Genomic DNA, 6165 nt, shown 5'->3' with positions numbered 1-6165 from the left:
CCTGAAGGATCTATGGATCCCACTAAGAACTATACAGAACTATATAAATATTATTAGTACTAATGCACAGATATTCTGGGTCTGCCCTTGCTCTCGGTTACGCTGGTGTCCATCGCAGGTAACTCCACTGAAGGCAGTGGACTCAGGATTTACGCTAATGGAAGTTGCAAGCACAGTCTGGCCCTTTGTGTTCAACACAGGCAACTATAACAGGCTGTATAAATTGGAATCATCTGTAACCAAAGATACTAAGATGTTTACCAAATGACCCTTTCTCCTAACAAATTCTAAAACAGGCTTAAAAAGAATGAGTGTTGTGCTGGAGCATAAAGGCATGAAGTTGACGTAAGCAGAGTCAGGATGAGCTCCACCCTGACATCTGGTGGTGAGGTGTGGCAAGTTGTGGAAAAGAACTTCAGGGGCTGATCTCATTTGCATAGGCATACCCACCCCGCCTAGAATGAGGCCATAACTGCCCAAATGGTCACTTTGGCTGTTGTGGGATCCCCAGTGTCTCTGTTATTGGGGCAGAAAGAATAAATTGTTATTACCCTGATTATGGGAACTGTGCTTGGAACTGTACTTGGCCTTTTGTTATGATGGAGGGACTCACCATCAACTAAGTAGCACTCTCTAGGCAAGGGACATGGGTTCCAAAACTCTGGGAATTGAGAGAGGCTTGAGACAGGTATTTGTACCTGGTAGTGTGGGCCCCTTTGTAAGGGCCTGAAACACCCATTGCACCTCTGTCTCTCTCTACTGTGGAGTGTCAGAGCTAATTTTGGGTCTCTTAAGAGTCTTGCTACAGGTACTGTGCTGAATTCACTTTGGCCTTATGGTGTACCAGCACTAAGGCTCCCACTACTATGAGCTGGAATCACTGAGCACTGTGTCAAGTAGTGGGGAGCCGGAAGAACTAGAGTGCAGTGGTGCTGTTTGTAGATAGGCTGGCGGAGTGTTTGTGAGACAGTGAGGCGAGCTGCGCAGAGTGGAGCCCGTTCATGAGGCAGCGGAGTGTTCATGAGACACTGAGCGGAGCCGGTCATGGTGGAGTGGAGCCCTGTGGGGCAGTCAGCTTCAGGACATGTAAGGTGCCCCTTACCTCTTTCCCCCCCCCCACAGGCACATTTTAGCCAAACTGGGGAGCAACATTCTGCAGATGAACTTTTGAACTCTGGGGCTGGACTTTTTGAACTTTGGGTGATTTGTGGATTGCTGGACTCAAGAGACGTTTGGGTTCTGGGACTCAAGAACCAGAGGGAAAGGATGTGACCCAATTTGCTGGGGTGGGTCTTTGCTCATGGTTTGGTTAACGAACACTAGTTGTGGTGTTTCCCCAATTTAATGCTGATGTCGTTTACCTCATGTTATTAAAGATTCTCTGCTACAGGGAGACTCTGTGCTTGGGAGAGGGGAAGTATTGCCTCTTTGAGGCGCCCAGGGGGTGTGTAAGATTTTCCCAGTTCACTGGGTGGGGGCTCGAGCCAGTTTTGTATTTGCTTTGATGAGAGGGAACCCCTGTGTACTGAACCTGGCCCTTGCTGCTATCAGCCTGGCCTGGCAGAAGGGTTACATTAATATTCCTGTAAAAGGAAACTATAAAGGCTTGGCAATAGGTGAGGGTATAAGGCGCCTCTGCTTGGAAGCGCACAGAATAATGCTATTAACAACAATAATGACGTGAAGAACGTTCCTTTGTTTTTGAAACTACTCATTCAGAACTTTACATCCACAAACGTATCTGGGGGGAATCTGGACATCTCCTAGAATAGCTCATTAGCCAGGGGATTTTATTCAGCACAAAATTAGCACATTTTAGTAATCGCATCAATTCAGTTAGTAGCAGGGAACAAAAGAAATTCATTTGTATGCTTTTTAATGCAAGCCTTTCCCATCAGGAGAAATAAATGTGGAGAAGGCAATAGCGATTCCCTGATATTCAGAGAGAATCACAGAATATCAGGGTTGGAAGGGACCTGAGGAGGTCATCTGGTCCAACCCCCTGCTAAAAGCAGGACCAATCCCCAACTTTTGCCCCAGATCCCTAAATGGCCCCCTCAAGGATTGAGCTCACAACCCTGGGTTTAGCAGGCTAATGCTCAAACCACTGAGCTATCCCTCCCCGCCCCGAGTATTCTTTCTGCTTTTTTGTGATAGACTGATGATGACTGGAGCCACCTATGTGACAGTGCAGTTATGGGATCTATGAAAAACATGCCTATAACTGATATTAAAATCATAGTAGAACGTTGATGGTGCTTAGTCCTGCTTACATTACTAACACAGGTGTAATCAAGGTCTACTGAGTAAACTGAGTAACATATGGCCTCTGCTATTTTTGATCTGTTCTATTCAGGTGCTTAAACCAGATCTATATCATATCTGAGCTCTAGAGATTGCAGGCTGCTTCCTTTACTATGCTCTGGGACAATTGAGCATATCATTCTTATCATTTGTAACATCAGTAGCTACAGATGGCACATTTTACCATCAGTGTCAGGGAAGAAGGGCAAACAGTTTGGGCATGTGAGTAACTCATTTACTTTGCAAATTAAGGTTCTACATTACAGTTGTTCCAGATTTCCTGCTTTGGCTTATTAACACCTATGCAACTGGTGCTTTGCTTTGCACATCCTATGGAGTCCCTAACCAGTGCTCTCTTTTGGTTTGTGTTTGGCCTATTTCCATTATCCCATGATGACAAGAAGAGTAAATGGAAGGAAGTGATATGGCTGCTGTGGTACATGCTGGTGTGCAGAAAGTCACACCTGTGAATATTTCTGGTGTGTGTTTGAGGAGTGTAACAGTCACAGGAAAGCCATGCTTTGGCCACTGTAGTGAAAAAGGTCTGAGGTCAGTGAGAGGAAACATCCTAGAAATGTTCAGCAGATGCCATATGCAGTAACTGGTTTGCATTTTAGCTGCATTTAAAGAAATTAAGATAAATCAGAACTAAACTGCTCTTAGGCAAACTTTACCTTAAAGATAACTGTACAGTGAATAAATAAATGAGTAGCTTGAAAAGGCTGATATCATAAAAGAGAGGACAGAAAACGATTTAGGGACTGAATGGATGCATGGCACTGATAAACATGGTACTGAGTCTAAAAGAGAATGTTCAGGAGGTGGATATATTGTTGACTGGAGGATTTAGTACAGGCTGGGTGAATAGTATTGATGACTACATATGGTCAGTAGATTGCCCTGGGGGACACTTTTTGCCTGGCTGTTGAATATAGCTTCACTGCTCATTGCAGCTGAGGCCTCACTTCTTGTAAATGACTTCAAACATAACAGGATTAGTGAGACCACAGCTTCATAGTCAGGTGAGGCTATGTTTGTCACTCAAGATTCTTCTATTGAGCCTCTGCAAACCCATCTAGCTGAGTTAACTAGGTTCTCTGGGCAGCTGTATGGTTAATGAATACAGATGATTAATGCAATATTTTTGCTGCAGCAGCAAGCTCTGGAAATTAGCTTATTGTGAAAGAAAACAGGGCTGCTTTTGTTGTGAAAAAGATGCAGAAACACTAGAATGAGGCTCTCTAATATATATAATTGGCTCAAATATTCAACTAGTATCATATGACTGAGCAGCATTAGACAATTCCAGGTACTTGGCTATCAACAATAGTAAAATGAACAATCCACCTCAAAGTCTTTGTTTCCTCTCTACTCTTAGGGTCACAGGGACCACAGACATCCCCATAAGCAGTATGCTGTTTTAAAATCACTTATTCCCTACTCATGATAAATATTACAACCCTCCCCAGATAATGCAGAACTGGGAGTGCTGTTCAAATTCTTTGCTAGCATTTTACAGATTAACTGTTGTCTTCATCCTACCTCCACAGCTGCAGTGTATAATCAGAGTGGGGAGAACAGAGCTAACCGACGCATGGAGGTAACTGTGCTTGTAATGTACTGAGTTGTATTTTGGTGTTTGTAAGATACTATTTGAAATGTTTCAGTATATACCTGTGGTGTTTCCATTGCTGGCTGTGGAAAATATTGGTATTAATTAAAAATATTACTTCTAAAACCCCATCAAAGTCATAACAGAAAACAAGGGATTTCACAGTTCAAGGGGCAACAAAAAACTTTGGGCTCGAAGCTCTTTCCACGGCTCCTGCATGCAGCTGACATGTAAACAGCCCTGTAGGCCCACTTATAACTGCCTGCTCAGAGAACATTCTGGGAGTTGGAGGTGCATCCTCATAGCACATAATCTCAGCTGCTGTGGAGTGACCCAAAGGAGCTCTAAGAGACGGGGTCCCCTGCTGTTCTACTTTATGCTGAGGGATACCGCAATCCCTGATGAAACCCAGAACTGTGAGGTGCCAAGTTACCTTTGCCCCCTCCCCTTGGATTGCATGCTCCGGACTGCACCTCTTAGAGGCACAGCACCATGTCTTTTAAACACAGCTTTGACTCTTTGCCTTGAGCCTTCAAACAGCCCCTTTCCATTTATGGACTAAATTCCTGCTAAATTAATTTTAAAATGAAGAAAACAGAGCTTTTTTTAGAAAGAGGCCAAAGAGAAAGATAAAGCCTAAATCCATATCATCCTCACTACAGGGCAGGTGATTTTAGACCCCCATTTATCTTCATCCCAGACCAGTCTATTATCATGCTCTCTTTTTACTTTCGCAAATTGACATCAGAGGAGCTTAATCAGGATAAAGAACCTCCCCCTAATGCCCCACCTACATAATTTCATGCTTCTTTGTTTTATGGGCCTTTGTCACATATTATTAGGCAAGCATCACACATTGAGGTCCTAAAGGGTTAAGAGACACTACAATATCTGTGGAGAAAATAATCCCAGCTGGCTGCCAACCTGTTTGGCAGCATTTGTCTTCCAAAGAATTTTTTTCAGCAAAGCCCTTAACCTCTGAAAGTACACTGTGTTCATGAGTTGCTTACCACCTCTGCTACATCACAAGCTAATCAGTACTTCTCCAATTTACATGTTCCTCACAGCTGCTGTGGGAAAATTCTGCTTTTGGTGACAACTTTAGAATTAAATAGAATTTGGGTGTGATAACCCAAGCTATGGGAACACTGCTGCAGGAGGGGAGACTAGATGCAGTGTAGGAGTACAAATTGAAAGAACAGCTTTAGCAAAGTAGCTGCGACAGTGTTAAGGGAATCTTGCTATACTGTTAAATATTTGTGTATTTGACATTTTTCTAAGCTTACACCTTTTCAGTACTTTCAGATCCTTAATTGCTTTTGGGTATTCTTAACCTTTAAGCTAAAATACTATTTGGTATTAAATATAAAGAACCCTATATTACAGTCCAAGTCCCCAAGCTGGCATTAACTTCTAAAAAGAAGGTGAATTACAGCACTGTAAGAGGTTTCTTAACCTCCAAACCCTAAAGTTACTTCATTAACAGTGTAAAGCCATAATGATATATCCCAGTGCTGTGGATAGCAATATGCTACCTTTTGAATTATCTGATTCACTTTGTTCTTTAAAACAGTTTCATAATTCTAATTTTCAAGGAAGTGTGTGAACATTTGGGGAAAGCACAAGATTAGGGGAAATCTCATGTGGATGACTTCTTAAAAGAGGGACCACTGCCCCACACCCCTCATAGTGACAAAGTGCTCATGTCCTTCTGAAGTACCTGTCATTTCTGCACTGTTTGATTTTCTTCACTGACATTCATGTGATTTGGTTGTGTAAGACAGCAGCTTCTTGTCTACAGCCTTGGAATTGCGTATGCAGCTTTTAAAAGAAATGAGACAAGCCCAGGTCTGATGATTACCCCAGACAAGGGGATGTCATAGAATCACTCCTTCACAAAACGTGCACAAAAATAGTACAGAGGCAGTTTCAACAAGGTTTTGGTTTTGGGGGTGGGGTTTGCAAAAAGTGTATATTTATTCAGCTCCCTTGCACTTTCCTTCTCAATATTAAATTTTCCCCTGGAAAACACCTAAACTTTGAACATAGAGGACTAGAAATGATTGGTCCTTAACTACTACATGGGGAAGGGTGACTACAGATATTCAAATCCTTCCATAAACCTCACTTTTTATTAAATAAGGCATCTCAGCACATACACTCCAGTACCCTGCTCCTATTGATTTATAGGGGAGCTGTAGAAGGATCCAACACAGACCCATCCTTAGTGTATTCAGTCTCATTTCTGT

The sequence above is a fragment of the Lepidochelys olivacea genome, assembly GCF_965140295.1.
Source record: "Lepidochelys olivacea isolate rLepOli2 genome assembly, chromosome: 10".
Classification (NCBI taxonomy): domain Eukaryota; kingdom Metazoa; phylum Chordata; order Testudines; family Cheloniidae; genus Lepidochelys; species Lepidochelys olivacea.
The sequence above is the reverse complement of the archived record's forward strand: the minus strand, read 5'-3'. Positions refer to the sequence as shown.